Source organism: Crinia signifera, chromosome 1 (assembly GCF_055691185.1).
Source record: "Crinia signifera chromosome 1, ASM5569118v1, whole genome shotgun sequence".
NCBI classification, from domain to species: Eukaryota; Metazoa; Chordata; class Amphibia; order Anura; family Myobatrachidae; genus Crinia; species Crinia signifera.
Window position 1 is genome coordinate 261,909,286 of NC_139217.1, and position 16,720 is coordinate 261,926,005.

Genomic DNA, 16,720 nt, shown 5'->3' on the forward strand with positions numbered 1-16,720 from the left:
CCGGATGTCGTATTTGGCCTCTGATTGATGTATACCCGGCCGGCACTGGGACCGGTTGAGCGCGGTGGGAGGTACTGGGAGCCTGGTGAGCTGCTCTCACCCGGCCTGACGGCGGATGGGTACGGGAGGGTGCAGACGCCGTGTAAGCTGCTGCTGCTTACCCGGCGCCATCCTCCCTGCCACTATCCGGCATCTTTTCATGTTGCATAGAGAATGCCAGACACTTGGCCAAAACCTTTTTGGCTGCGTTTCCGTCAAAAGCAGGTGGATTAGCGGCTATTCCGTCAGTCCACCTGGTTTTCGGCAGGTTGAAAAAACAACAACAACAACAACAACAACAACAACTAGCAATGAATAGATCGGAACCCCTTCCTTTTTATTCATGTTGAAAACTGATGTCTTTTTGTCAAGATGGCAATTTCAACATCAACTGAATATACCCTTGCTATAAAGAATCATTCTAAAAATTGTTCAATGCTTAAGAATCTCATTCACACAGACATATAAAAAGGAGCACTCTTGCTTGAAAACAGATTTTAAGCATTTTAATAAATAAGTAAGTTTTCAAAGCCCATATTTGAATCAATACTTCCTGGACATGCCAGCACACCTGACTTTTCTAGCAACAGCTCGGAGCAGGTTGGAAAGGGGTGGGAGGATTTTTTAAATTGATGTTTTAATGGAGAAAAAAAAAAAAAAAACTAAAATCATTATTAGAAACCTTGATCAATGAAATCTGCATGCTTTCTAACATTATTATTATTAGGTTTGATTTAACGTATTTCAATAAAACCATAGGCGTCTTATATATACATATATTCAGATATAAAAGGTAAAACTGTAAATACATAGTCACTTGGGACTGATTTTTATAGTAAATCCTGTAAAGTAACACTTTGTTTTATATTTGGTCTCCTTTTGTACCTTGCAATCCACTCCATTCAACTGCTTATCATGTGCTTTTCCATCTCTCACTTACTACTCCATTCTGTACCTAACCATCACTTTCAGCGACCCTGATGCTTATTTCAGTGTCATGGCCATTGACACAGCAATGTTATATATGTTGTACTTGTACTGCAAGGTCACTGTTGTTGCTTTGTTCATATGTTTATGCACTTTGTTATGTACTGCAGAACCCTTATAGCTCCATACAAATGAAGAGTAGTAGAAATAATAGTAATAAATACACACAATGTGCCCTCAGATAAAATTGAAAACAAGTCAAAGTTACTACTTATACTTTATTATAATAATTAAATATGAATAGTAATACAAAATGGAAAATGCAAAAGCACTTTTCAAGGAAGCAAAACACATACACACAAACAGGAAGCGTTCAGCTTAAGCACTGGGCATGCCACGGACATTAAACTTTCTGAACAACAACACTACGGTTTTGTTTTTTTTAGTAAAAAGCTATTTTAAGAAGTCACTTTACTCTGCCAGTAGTCATAGTATAATAATAATAACAATAATAACAACAACAACAACAACAACCTTTAATCTGTTTAGTTTAACCCTTTGAGTGCCAACAGCTCTGTGAGAGATGTGCAAAATATTCGCTAACAATGCCAGCATCGCCCACATTTGTTATTTAAATGAAAAAAAAAGTGTGATTTTTTTTTATTATACTGTATAAAGGTAAATATTACAGGTAATTGTGATGAATAAAAGGGTTTTCTTGGCAATTTTTAACACTGATTTTGACCAATTCACTTGGCACTCAAAAGGGTTAAACCACACAACCCTGGTACATAGGTAATCTGTATTTTTTTTTTTTTACTACTGTGACACTGAATTCTATTGGCTGAATACATCACCTGACCTTTTTATTGTTTCTCATTCTTACAACATGTTCACATAGGCATTGTATTTCTATGGACAGCTCATACTTCAGGTAAACTTGTTTGATTGGTTTTCACTTATATATGTTCGAGAACCGACAAAAGGCCAAAATAGTAGAACACTGTTCAACTTTGCCATACATACAGCAGCAACCTGTTTGTATTAGCTCTAAAAAAAATGTCAGGTGCTTTTCAACACTGCATTTTTCCAGCCCAAAAGTATTATAAAGCTGTCAGACACGCATGTACTGACACATTAAGTGAATGGGAAATTATGTGTCCTTGTCTTACAATTCAAAAGCAAGCAATAAGTACTAAAGCGTCTATTTACATTCAACATGTTGTTCCACTCGTTTTGAAAGTATATAAAAATGAGTAAAAGCCTAACAAAGAAAGGTAAGGACCGAAGCTTCCTCACTTTGCTAAAAATAATCAAGAAAAATGGATGTTGTTCTATTACAAAGGTATAAGAAACACAAGGGGATGAGGTTGTTAAGCAAATAAACCAAAACATACAATTTTAGCAAGAATGTCTGTATTTTTAAAGCAGCAATTATTTAAAAGGTAAAAAACAATCTGGCATTGCCATTTAAAATCTGTCCAGTCTTACCTGAATTCCGCCTGTGCGTGCATCTTGCAGCGTAATACATAAACCTAATGCCCGGTACACACCAGGACGATGGTGCTCGTGAGCGGGTCATCACAGGAACGTACGACCAGCTCACGAGCTGGCGGCGCTGCCGACCCACCACGAAAATGCAGGTGATATGATCGCGATCTGATAACTACCCCCACCGACTGCAATGGTTTGTTCTGAGATCCTACCTGCAGCAGGTAGGATCTCAGAAAAGATCGACCGACCAGCGGGGGCCGTGCATCGGATCGGGATCGCATCAAAAGGACACTGAAATGGCCCAAAACATGGCCAATTTACATACAATCGGTTGAGATTGTATCTAAATTGACTCGTTTTGGGCAGGGCTGTGGAGTCGGAGTTGGAGGCAATTTCAAGTACCTGGAGTCGGGGTCGGAGACAATGCACCGACTCCGACAATTATATTAATGACTTCTCTACTGTAAGAATAAAGACCAATGCATGCAGTGCCTCACGTAACCGCAAAACGAACACGTTAAGTGACCGTGAAAAAGCATGCTTTTCATGTGCTTCACTATATGGCGCGCAACGCACAATTCGGAGCACCAATACTTATAAATGTATTCTCCCTTGTAGTTTACAACTTATTTCCAACGTTCAATAAGGTTTTCAATACCTCGTTGGTAGAAATCACCTGGTGTAGACTCGAAAAATTCATTCAACCAAGCTCTCCCACCATACACACGTCTTTTTCCACGGATGAAGATCTTGTGTCATGCGCGGGGTCGTTTGTTTACCTTGGCTAAGCCATTCCTTACGCTGGTTCATATTGATGTACAGGCACCATTTTTCGTCGCCAGTAACGATTCGGTAAAGAAATCGTTCCTTGTGTCCATGAATTGAACGGTGACGAGCAAGCAAACCAGCAGAGATTGTGGCTCATTGATTTTTGTTGTCGTCACAACGCATGCGGAACTCATGCTCCACACTTCTGAACCTTTCCTATTGTTACTATCCAGCCATTTAATGAATTAATAAAAAAATTTATAAAACTTTGTTTTCATTGTGTTTGTCCTTTGCTTAAATCAGGCATGTCCAACGTTGGCCCTCCAGATGTTGTGAAACTACACATCCCAGCATGCTTTGCCACAGTTTTGCTATTAGAGAATGCTAAAACTATTGCAAAGCATGCTGGGATGTGTAGTTTCAAAACATCTGGAGGGCCAACGTTGGACATGCCTGGCTTAAACTATTCAATACAGTAGACTGTTGGCTTCCCAGCCTCCAGTTTCTGTAGTAATAATATGTAGGTTGCCTTTCTTTCCTTCAAGGAATGTATCAAATACATTCTCATATTAATACAGAGGAGTTGGAGTCGAGGAGTCGGCATCAGAAGTACGAGGAGTCGGAGTCGGAACATTTATCTACCGACTCCACAGCCCTGGTTTTGGGCCATATCGTCCTGGTGTGTACCCCACATTACTCTCTTTCTTCATGAACAACTCATAGTTCAAGACTTATTTTAATAGTATTCCTTATTACAAGTTTCCAGTAAATACATCCAAATGTATTCTTCTAGACGGACACTTCTGTTTCCAGAACCATGAACTTCCTGGTGGTTTCCACAATGTACATCTTCCATAGGGGCCACACATTAAGGGTAGCTTTTATTCTCAGAGCCAGATGAACTAAGCTTGAAATACGATAAAACGGAGAGTGGTAAAATGGAGAGTGATAAACCACTAATCAATCCTAGTGGTCATACTACAGGCTTTGTTTGAAGAGGACAGTTAGAAGCGGATTGGATGTTTATAACGCTCCATTTTAAATCACATTTTAAGGCTTAGGGCAACATTTATCAAAAAAATATATTTGTGGCTAAATCCCTGTAAATGGGTTCACTGCAAATATGAAGTATCACCCTAATGTACCAAAGGGCCACAGCAGGAATCTCCGATCCCTGCTGTGAGCCCCCCCCTGCACCACCGCTGGCTGCATCCCCCATAGGTTTCTATGGGCTACTGATCGCACTGCCGCAGACCCACAGGTAGCCGGCTCAGCACATCGCATGGACGGGCTCCTATCTGAGCCCTGTACGTGCACTTGTGGGGTGATACATCCCAGCACTAGTAACGCATTTTACAATGCAATCCTGGGCGTTAACATTCTGGCGCAGATCGCATTGTAAATGCGATACATGGTAAATGGGCCCCTTCGTACATCTGGCTCTCAGTGAAAACACTAAATTAATTACATAAAGCGATGGCTACTAGCACATGCCTGCATCCAAATCTTAACTCATGCAGATAATACAGTGGCCAAGATACCCTTCTCCAAAGTGGACTCCATAGAAGTTGTACCTGGTGACTAAACGGATGGAGAGTGTCGTTATTTAGGACTGTAATTGAATACTCTCCCAATTCATACAAGAGAACTGCATGAATATTAGCTATTCCTTATAGCTCTGGAATGCTACACACTAAGAAAGAGTCCAAATATGTAACATATGCACTACTCCAGAAAGGATTACAATAATAATGCCTTTAAAAAGGGCATTAGGCTAAACATTCCTACCATTTCCAACTATTGAGGTTTTAAACCTAGTCATTTTAAAGTTTGCACTTTTCTTCAGTTCATATTTCTCCTATCTAGAAAAATGACAAACACTGTATACTTCTGTTCTAGGAAACAGGAACTATCCTAGCCCCTATGAATGCTCTCTTGGCGTACCTAACTAATAGGAAGCCTGTAGGAAAGGCAACTTCGAACGCAACTCTGTGAGAAAAGGTCCATGGGAAAATACGATTTCCTGAGAAGAAAACCGGTTTATGATTTTGTTTATTATGATTAATGTTACGGGAAAGTTGAGAGATATTTGCAAGAGAAAATAAGGACTTCCGTGTATATTACCTTGAAAAGCATTAGCTACACAAATATACTTGACAAACAGCAATAAAATTAATAGTGCCATCAGTAGTACAATGAAGTTGCACAAAACAGAATTCTTGGATACAGTTAATAAAAACAAATCATCTCATCTTCATGTAGTCATTGTTTTTAATGGCCTTGAATAAGAGAATGGGTTGACTGCCAGATTCTCATATGTGAACATATATATTTATCACATCCGATCACATTTACTTAAGAGCTTTCGGTTCTTGTTTCCTAGCACGGCCACACCGATTTCCATCGGGGTGGTCGTGTCGGAAAAATCGCGACCCAATTTTTTAATTGAATCAAATGTGAATAGGGTCCCTGGGACCCGATTTTACATTGGATTCAATGTAAAATATTCCCTAGACCCCCAATTTTACACCGTAAACCCCACCCCACGATTGACGCCAACCCGAAGCGTGGCGAGCGCAGCGAGCCCGTGAGGGGCGGCGGTGCGTGTCCTCCGACCTTTTCATTCCCCTACTATCCACGTCGGCGTGGAGTTGAGAATATAAAGTGTGGCGAGCACAGCGAGCCACCGAGCGGACGCGTATAACTTCACAGGTATACGCGTCCCCACGCTGCGCTCGCCACACTTTATATTCTCAACTCCACGCCGACGGATAGTAGGGGAATGAAAAGGTCGGAGGACGCGCACCGCCGTCCTTCGCGGGCTCGCTACGCTCGCCACGCCTAGGGTTCACGTCAATTGTGTGGTGACAACGGGACATATATAATGTGAAATGGGTCATATTGGCCCATTTCACATTTTTTACTATGTGAGATGGACTTAATCAAGTCCATCTCATCTTGTGCCATTATAATGGCACAAGACCGACGCGATGCTCCCGATTTCAATGTTAAAAAATATTTTAACATTGAAGCCTATGGCAAAATCGCGGGCATCGCGTCGGGGCCAATGTTAATGGTCGCGACCGACGCGATCCCCGCGATTTTCCCTTTGCCAGCAAAATGGACCTGATTTCAAAGGAAATCGGGACCATCGCGGGCATCGTGTACCTTAACTTAAAGGTACACGATGCCCGCGATTGTGGCCATGCTAGGAAACAAGTACAGAGCTTTCTTCTAATAAATGATGTGTTCTTCCATTCCTCCACATATACCAGCCTACATACAGTGCTCCAAAAGAATCAGACTTCACACCTTTATCCCACAATCCCCAGCAGTTACCACGGCTGCCTTCCATTTTTTAGATTAGAGATGTATGTATTATTGCTGCACGTTTACGCTATGATTCAATAGTGCAGCACTCATGGTGCTAAAGAAAGCAGGCCATGGGTGACCGTTTAAGCTGGCCATGGGTGACAGTTTCTCTGAAAAGTTGTCAGGCAGCAGATATCATTCACATAAAATGCCATCAAGAATGATCACCACCAGGGCCCAATACTGTTTAGCAAGTTACAACACTGGGGGCATGCGAAGAAGTTATACAACAATTATGGGTACTTGCAGACTGCCCTTCATCCATTCCAGCATTCGGAACTGGCTTATTGTGACTACATGCCTGTGAATACCCTAAGCCAGAGGTTCCCAAACTTTCTTGAATCAAGGCGCCCTAGAGTATCAGAAGTTTTTCACGGTGCCCCTAGGATAAAATTATTTCAAGATCAATTTTGGTACTTGTTTCCTAGCACGGCCACAATCGCGGGTAATTTTTAGTGGCCTGCGATGCGACCGACACGATGCCCGCGATTTCCCATTAAAATGCATTGAAAAAAATCAAAATCGCGTCGGTCGCATCGCAGGCGGCTAAAAAAGGCTTAAATGGTCCAGACGCGATGCCCGCTGTTTCCCATAGGGAACAATGTTAAATGCCTCAATTTACCCAAATCATCATAGGGAACAATGTTAAATGGGCCAGAAACCCCCCAAAACACCCCTGAACAGTGAAATGGCCCCCCAAAATTAGTTAACGCCACCCCACGATCAACGTGAACCCAAAGCGTGGCGAGCCCGCGAGGGGCGGCGGTACGCGTCTTCCGACCTTTTCATACCCCCACTATCCACGTCGGCGTGGAGTTGAGAATAGAATAGTGTGGCGAGCGCAGCGAGCCACCGAGCCCGAAGCGTGGCGAGTGCAGCGAGCCCTGCGAGGGGACGCGGATACCTTCACAGGTAAACGCGTCCCTTCGCGGGCTTCACAGGTATCCGCGTGCGCTCGCCACACTATTCTATTCTCAACTCCACGCCGACGTGGATAGTGGGGGTATGAAAAGGACGCGTACCGCCGCCACTTGCCACGCTTTGGGTTCACGTTGATCGTGGGGTGGCGTTAACTAATTTTGGGGGGCCATTTCACTGTTCAGGGGTGTTTTGGGGGGTTTCTGGCCCATTTAACATTGTTCCCTATGATGATTTGGGTAAATTGAGGCATTTAACATTGTTCCCTATGGGAAATCGCGGGCATCGCGTCTGTCGCATCGCACCCGATTTTTTAGTGCATGCGATGGCCGCGATGCCCGCTATTTTTTACTAACGATGCCCATGATCATGATCGGTGTGGCCGTGCTAGGAAACAAGTACCTCAATTTTAAATGCAATAAGAAATGAATGGTGCTTTCACTGTCATCATTAGGTTTAGTTACGTGGTGGTGCACATTTGTGCTTCGGATTGTCTTATGTTTTATTATTGGCAGCCACTAGCACTGGTTTTGCCTATCACTTTAATCCTAAATAATTTGAATGTGTTCTTGACCACCTGGGTGCCACGGCACACAGTTTAAGAACCACTGCCCTAAGCACAAAATAAGTAACCAGCACAATAGAAGATACTGTTGGGAATTGCTTACAAACCAGGAAGTACCTTGGCTGTAAATACCCAAACCAACCAACCAGAGTCCACTGCAGTCGGTGTTTTTGGGGATGCTACAATAGTCAGTAGCAAGTTAGTGCCTGTAGAAATCATCTGGATGTGACAGAAAACAAGAAACGTTCTCTGGCTCAGTGGCTCTATTTTTAAATCAATTGTAAAACTATGATGATCCTAAAGCTGCACTTACAGCCCAGATTTGGATGTTAGTACAAACCTATTATTATTAATCACTTCTGTATGCACACTACTTCGCTAACCTCTTTCTGGGTCATTCATAGAATGCAATTGTTTATGTCAAGTAGATAAAAACTGGAAGTATCAGAGTTAATCCAAGTAGTTCAGGAACAAGTGTCTTTTCCAAGAGTAAAGGAACAAACAGAGCAGAGAAGTCTTGGGTTTCCTTCCCACAGATTGGGGTGGGGGGATGACATCTGTTATTCAGAGATCTGCCACGTACTCTCATCAGTACTACTGATTTTATTGCCACTGTCCACAATTGATTGGTGACAGATAAGACCACACCAACCATTATGTGTGTGTATATTTATATTTTATATAATACAAAAAAACCTGGATATGTACATAAGTTTTATTACTTTTACAGTTTCTAGGAGACAACTTTGTAAGTTAAGGCCCCCATACACTATGCGATTTGGGCACGATATCACCCTATTCGGATGAATGGGGCCGTAAAATCATCCCAAATCGCATTTGTAGACATCCCAGCTGACCCAATGCGCGGTGCCGTGCGCATCGGGACAGAGTCAGGAGGTCGGACGGGCTGCACATAAGATTTGCTAAGAAGTGCCAGCGGGAGCAGGGCGCCAGGCAGTAGAAGACGCTGGCTGCCGGGCAGCGGTGGGTGGAGCAGAGAACTTGAAAAAAGATAAAAAAGTCTATACAGATGACTAGAAAGCCAATCAATTGTTTCCTATTCATCTGTATAGACTTTTATATATTTTTTTTCAAGTTCTCTTCTCCTCCTACCGCTGCCCGCGTCTTCTACTGCCTGGCGCCCTGCTCCCGCTGGCACTGCAAAAGCATCCTCACCTGCCCGGCTCCCTACGCAGCCTCCCCATGCCTGGATCTCTATTAGCCGGCATCCCTCGCCCGCTGACATCCTCCGCATGGCTCACTCCTGCAGCTCCCCGGGGATGCATATCATAAATCCATGCGATTTATCATATGCAAAACTTGGCACCTCAAGTGCCTAATCGAGTATCCCCCTCCCGGGGAGCTGCAGGGGAAATCAGGTCTGACAAGTCGGACTAACGTATGGTCCAGTCACATAAAATTAAGTTTACAATTAGTTTTAGTCTAAAACAGTACCACCAATATCCTGCATTTTAATATTTTGTATCCAAAACAAAATAAATGTCCTGTGCAGTGTAACATGATTTTTTTTTTCTTTACGCACTGAAGTTGTCATTTATTTTAATAAATTCTAATTTTTCATATTTGCAATCAAATAGTCACTGTCCAGGGTGAGATACTGCAAGGATATGATCACACTATACGATTTTTTATAACAATATGCACAATGATAACCTTATTAAAGATATCATTGTGCATATCTTTCAGTATGTACCCACTATATCGTTAACAATGCACGCTCCCACAGATAGTTACCAATAACCACTTTTATCTAAACATACAGTAAAAACTGAGGAACTAGTCATTGACTTAATTTTAGTTTGGTTCCTTGTGACATCACTGAACAATACATCATTAGAGGTTTATTCGGAGGTTGTCAGTTTTCGTGGCACTGCTGATATCGTGCCGCATATTGTATAGTGTGTTCACAGTGCCCTGTTGTGAGGATCGCAAGTTGTGCGGCCAATGCAACAGCAACTCACCCGTCCCCACCTCTAACTGCCCATAGCAACCAATCAGATTTTAATTATCTATATAGCACAGTCTATAAACCGGTTGGTTATTATAGGCAACATTTCCAATACTAAAAACATACACTTAAGTAAATATACCCCCTAAGTGTCTGAACCTGAACCACTATTTATTACAAGGGTTACTTGCAATACTCTTATGCTGCATACACGTGGGTAGATTTAAGCTTAATTTCTAAGAAATCTGGCTAGAGCGCTTAGAAATTAAGCACAAAATCGCTCAGTGTGTATGCCCCATAGCAATGGCGATATATGGTCCCACTGGTTTAGATCATTCAAGCATGCAGTACATATATATCTAGTCCGATCACTTAGCAAGAGACTGCAAATCGCTTGCATTTAAAAAAAAAAGATCGGAACGATTTACGTCCACCCTCCTATAATACTCACCCAATACTTAAATTTTTTTTTTTGCTTAACACAAATCTCCTATACTAAAATCTCTAGCACAAATCTCTGTGTGGGAGATCTAGCCTGTGGGAAATCATCCACACTAAATTTCTCAAATCTCCCTGTGTTTATGCCCCATTACATACAACACAGGAAATGTATAAATATCTATTGAAACATGCCCCTGATGTATCTTTTTAATTTTTGACAATCTGAAACAAATCATATTAAAAGAAAAAAAAAAAAGGAGGAAGAAGGTGGTGTCTATTTTGATGCAAACAAATGTTTGGAGATACAGACAAGCCCAGAGAGATAGATACATTGATAAGGGCGGCATCTTTTTAGAAAGAATACAGACCACACGGGTTCAGTTCAACGTTTCAGGATCAGATTAAATCTCGAAACGTTGAACTGAACCCATGTGGTCTGTATTCTTTCTAAAAAGACGCCTATGTGCAGCCCTTATCGACATTTGTATTGGGCTACCCCTTGCAAAGGCTCCAGCCTGGTGCAGATATCATTGTGCAGAGCAGTGGAGTGAAGGTTGACATGGTTCTAGGTCGACACAAGCATTAGGTCGATAGTGTCTAGGTCAACAGGTCGACATGGGGTTTTTCAGTGTTTTTTTTACCCGAACGTCGACATGGGCACGTGCCCGAACCTATGCGTATCCCAGATAGATTTAATTACACTCAAGCAATGAAGTGGCAATGAGGAGACTGAAGACTTGGTAAAACAAATTCTTTAGTGCATCAAATCTTATCAACGTTTCGGGCTCAATAACCTGTCATCAGGATAAGAATACAGTGCAAAAGTGCCGAAGTATGGCGAGTATTGAGCGAGGGGACACTGTGCACCTATACAGTGTCCACATTGACATGTGAACATAGCCATCAAAAACACAGAAAAAACTCATGTCAACCGTGCGACTGTCGGTGATGCACCTGTTGACCCAACGCTTGCGTCTACCATTTATTACGGTCAATCTAGATGCGGCATCAAAATAAGGGCAATCGACCATAGCATGGTCGATCTGGTCACCGTCGATCCACTATACCAGGGGTGGCCAACCGGTCAGAGGTAAAGAGCCTGAAAAATATCGGTAGTTAAGCTGAAGAGCCGACATCATGCGAGCCGAAGGCGCATGCGCCAAAAAAGGGGGCGTAGTTTATTTTGACCCCTTGGGTGGGTGTGATACAAATATGCCTCCAAAAGTGCAGTACCATATATACATATGCCCCCCACGGTGCCAGGAATGCACCATACAGTGCTGGGTATGCCCCTATGGTGCCAGAAAGCTGGTATGCCCCCACAGTGCCACAAACTGCTATGCCCCCACAGTGCAGATTTCCCAGCAGCAGCACTCACTGTTGTTGCTGCTGCCGGGCGGGGAGAGGACAGTCTGGTGTCCCCCTGCAGTCCTCCTGTCATGTCACTGATGGGAGTAGAGCACAGCACACCGTGTGTCTCCTTCCCCCTCACTTCCCTGTGACTGGGCTGTCCACCAATCAAAGCTCGCTGGCCGGCTGCTGGCCCGCGAGCTGATTGGCGGATGGCCCAGTCACAAGGATGCACAGTAAGGGGTAGGAGAGATGCGCGATGCGTGCTCTCCTCCCCTCAGAAGGAGAAGGGATTCAGGGAACCGGCAGCAGGGGGGACTGGGATGGACAGTGGGCGGCGGGCAGTAGTGGGAGCAGGAGCCTCACTTTACAAGGGGGAGAGCCGCATGAGGCTCAGGAGCCACAGGTTGGCCACCACTGCACTATACCAACAGCAAGGAGAGTCGGATATCCCAGTATTTAGAGATGATGTCATCTCCACAAATCCACAGATGAAAGACTGCACCCACTTGCAGAGTAAATGGCACCAAACAAGGAATGGCCTCGTCATAGCCAGTGTGACTATTAGTGGTTTAGCAAAAGTTACACATAGAACTGGAAGTAATATTTATATTTGGATAAATCCAATTGACAAAACTTTATACAGACTGCTCAGCCTTTGTTAAAACAAAACACAAGGCAATGTACAGTTGACCATAGTGTCTTGTTTTGTTTTCCTTACTTTAATGTTTGAAGTGGTTTTAGCCTTGTTGCTCATTTGACATTCCTTGAATTGTTGGGGAAAATGTAAAATGGGATTGTTGGAAATGAAGTCTCCACAAACAGGCAAACTATGTAACATAGAATGGATGTCTTTCAAGAAGGCAAAGGCAGGAGAAATATGCTGAAGAAATGCTAGAGGACATCTACAGTATTAGTAGTGTAGGAACAACAAGGAACTTTTAAAACAAGGAGACAAAGGGCATTTGGTTCAAAAGCTCCACTTAGTCACTGACTGTTCTAATCTGTTACCCAATTATTGGATTCTCAGACTATACGGTTACTCAATAGCTCCCTATTTTGCAGTTACTTTGTTTGCAAAGGACTATTTTTGAAACTAATAAATTCCATTTATTGGTCAGCCCATTTAAAGTGCTATTTTTGCTGCTTTATATATACTAGATATTTTATTCCTGCACTATCTTCACACCAAAATATATATGGACATAATTGATTTAGTCAACGGTCTGCTGGCAGCTTGTAAATGAAAAACATCTTGAAATCTAGCCTGTCAGGAATGTAAGGGGGGTTTAAACAATAGAAAGTTCTCATAGATGATCAATATAACATAAACAACCACCAGGATATAGACACAGGGGTAAAACAAAGAGCTTAAAGATTTGGCTATTCAGCCAATAAATGTGCAGGGTTAATATTTTATATTTAAAAAGAGACAACACCAGGTGAGATGCAAATTATCAATACACTGTAATAAATGCCTGAGGCTGTGCATCAAGGTATGAAGATACATAAGTGTGGAGAAGCCTCAATGTGACCTACATCCCAACTGTCCCGATTACAACAGAACACTCAAGCTTTTTGTACATTTTCCTGCAGTTCCACCGTGGATGTGGGGGTGGGGGGAGAGTTGGGGGAGCCAGGGATCACCGCTGCTCTCAAAGCATGTGGTGATTACAGAAATCTATCATTGCTGGCGGGGGAGACAGGGGCTGCCCAAGTAGCACTGGGCACACCTACAAAATGACGTGAACGGGGGTAGTGATGTGAGACCCCACCCACTCCAAGGGCCCACATCCTCTTCAGCCATAGATGAGCCTATGGCAATTCAACTCCCAACTTCTGGCCACCAGCAGTTGGAAGGTATGCTGTGGAAATTTGAAAGAAATGAAGTATCCCTAATATACCACTAACAACAACATTATAAAGGTGTGACTACATCCAGGTAAAATAGCACACAAGCTGTATTCATCAGCCTACATCAGTTAAAAGGTCAAAGGTCTAGAATACCCCATGCTAACATGTGTAGAAAAAAAAAAGCAGCATCAGAACCAATTGTATACCATCATACACTAGGTAATCATTTGTACCACATACTTATGTGTAACCTTTTTTTGGTACTTGTTTCCTAGCACGGCGCATTGCATGCGACCTGATTTTTGAATTGTACAGACACCCTAATGGGTGATTACTATGTTAAATGCACCCCCATTTTTTAACGCCGCCCCCACTATGAACGCCAACCCGAAGCGTGGCGTGCGCTGTGAGCCCGCGAGGGACGGCGGTACGCGTCCTCCACCTTTTCAAACCCCCACTATCCACGTCGGTGTGGAGTTGATTTTATATAGGGTGGCGAGCGCAGCGAGCCCGAAACGTGGCGAGCCCCTGAAGGGACACGGATTACTTCACATGTATTCCGCGTGCACTCGCCATGCTTCGGGCTCGCCACACTAAATAAAGTCAACTCCACGCCCAACGTGGATAGTGGAGATATGAAAAGGTCAGATAACGCGTACCGCTGTGCTCACCACGCTTCAGGTTGGCATTGATAGTGGGGGTGCATTTAACATAGTAATCACCCATCAGGGTGCCTGTACAATTAAGAAAATCGCATTGCATGTAATGGTAGCGATGCGATATTAAAATTGTACAGTGCGGGTCTTAGGACCCGAAAATCGGATCCCATCGTATTCCTTAATTAGTGGTATGCAATGGCATACGATGGGCGCCGTGCTAGGAAACAAGTACCATTTTTTTAAGCATCCCTACTACAGAGGAAAAAGAGCTAACTAGATTGTGATCTCTGGCTGTTCTAGGTTGTTGGGCAGTGTTCTGCTTGCTATCCTGCAGGCCTGATCCAAAGTAAGTAGTCAGGAGGATCATGTCAGGTCACTAGCACAGAGCTGCTGTAGTAGCTTAACAGAACATCCAGAAGTAAATGGTTCCAGGTCCTGGGAACACAGCCTGCTGGTAGTAGCAGCAGCTCCTGCTCTCTTCTAGAAAATAGTATAAAGATTGCAATTGGATGATGAGTAAACCAGTAGGAGTGGTCAGTAATATCAGAATACTGATTGTGAAGTGAACCCTAAGATGAATTGGTAAAATCAAACCCTCTATTATACCCTAATAGGCCACTGTCTGAATATCCAAATCACCTTAAAGAAAATAGCTTAAAGCACTATTACATTTATTGTATTTCATGGCAATGAGACTGAAATGAAGGACAGGTGAATATGTATGGTGGTGGTTGACATTATTAGAAGCCAGAGAGCCTTTCATAAATTCCATATTCTTCAAAATATTAGAGCAATTCTTATTTTCTTTGGAGTTTTTAAGATTCAACCCAGTGGCAGTGGCCATCATTTTTGTGCACTTCTTTAACAAGCAGATACATAAAGGGCTCTGGTCACACAGCAGAAGCCGGGCAGCTTCTTCCGATGCTGGGCTCATGGCTGACTGAGCCTGCAAGTGTGAACAGGAAGTCATGTGACTATGCGCTGTGGAGGAGCTAAACCAGCACTCAGACATGGGAAGAGCAGCAGCCCAGCACCCAGCCACAATACATGTACTAAAGGAGCAGCAACCCAGTCAGCAGAGGCTCAGGCAAGTTCTGCTGCAGACAAAAGAAGGGAGTGCCAAACTAACAATGTGTGCCCTGGGAGATAGTGGCATATTAGGATTTGTGGCACAATATTAACTGTGTGTGTGTGTGTGTGTGTGTGTGTGTGTGTGTGTGTGTGTGTGTGTGTGTGTGTGTGTGTGTGTGTGTGTGTGTGTTCTGGTATTTATCACATTGTGGGGACCGGAATCTGTTTACACAGTCACGTTGTGGGGACCTTGTGCGGTTTGAGGACCAAAAACCCGGTCCCCAGAAGGGAAAGCTTTACAAATGATTACAGGGGGTACTCGGAAGGTGCTAACGTGATTTTTAGCATTGGCCCATAATGCATGTTTATTAGTGAGTGTGTGTGTGTGTGTGTTGCTTCATTGCGCCCCCTTATAGTTTCTGGTTGGTAATGCACTCACTGCCTCCCACACACACATATTCCAAATATGGTCATGTACCACCCACTTCCTGGTCCCCGCTTCAACTGCAATATATGTTTTCTGTGTTAAAGGTGGTTGCAAAAGGTTTTTTTTTGTTGTTTTTTGTTTTTTTTTACAGAAGTTGCCTGCTAAAGAACTAAAATGTATACAATTTAACAAAAGTGGAAGACATGATAGGTACATTTGTATAACAAACCAATATAATCAGCGTTCAGCCTTTAAATTAAGTTAATTAGCTTTAATTATTTAGCAGGATAGCTAATTAGCTAGCTAGGTGCATGCAATTCATTGATAAAGGAGTATACTTTTGGAGGGGATATGATCACTAGGTCGACAAGGGGAAGGTTGATATGCATAGGGTCGACATGTCTGAAGATCGACATGAGGTTAGATTAACAGGGATATTAGGTCGACATGGGCTAAATCAACAGTCAAAAGGCCGACATGGTTGGTTTTTTTAGCCGACATGTGCCGACAGATGGTATTTCATGCCCTACCATCCACTAGGGAGTGGTGGGAGAATAGAATAGTGTGCCGAGCGTAGCGAGGCACCGTGCCCGAAGCATGGTGAGCGCAGAGAGTCATGCAAAGGGATGCGGTGCACTTTTTTAGTGTCCATGTCAACTGTGTTGACATTCGGGATAAAAAAGGTGAAAATCCTCGTGTCGACCTAATGACCCCGTGGACCTAACCCCATGTCGACATTCAGACATGTCAACCTTAATGCATGGCAACCTTCAGTGGTCAACCCAATGCATGTCGACCATCTTCTTGTCGACCCTATAACCCATACTCCTTTTGGAAGATATGTGGTGAAATTGAGTGTTAATATT

At 43.1% G+C, this 16,720-nt stretch overlaps 1 protein-coding gene across 1 annotated transcript in view; it reads right to left on the minus strand.

Moving 5' to 3' along the window:
* The window catches only part of INSR (insulin receptor), a 120,247-nt gene that overhangs the window by 68,604 nt on the left and 34,923 nt on the right, over positions 1–16,720 (minus strand). The gene's annotated exons all lie outside the window — the stretch shown is intronic.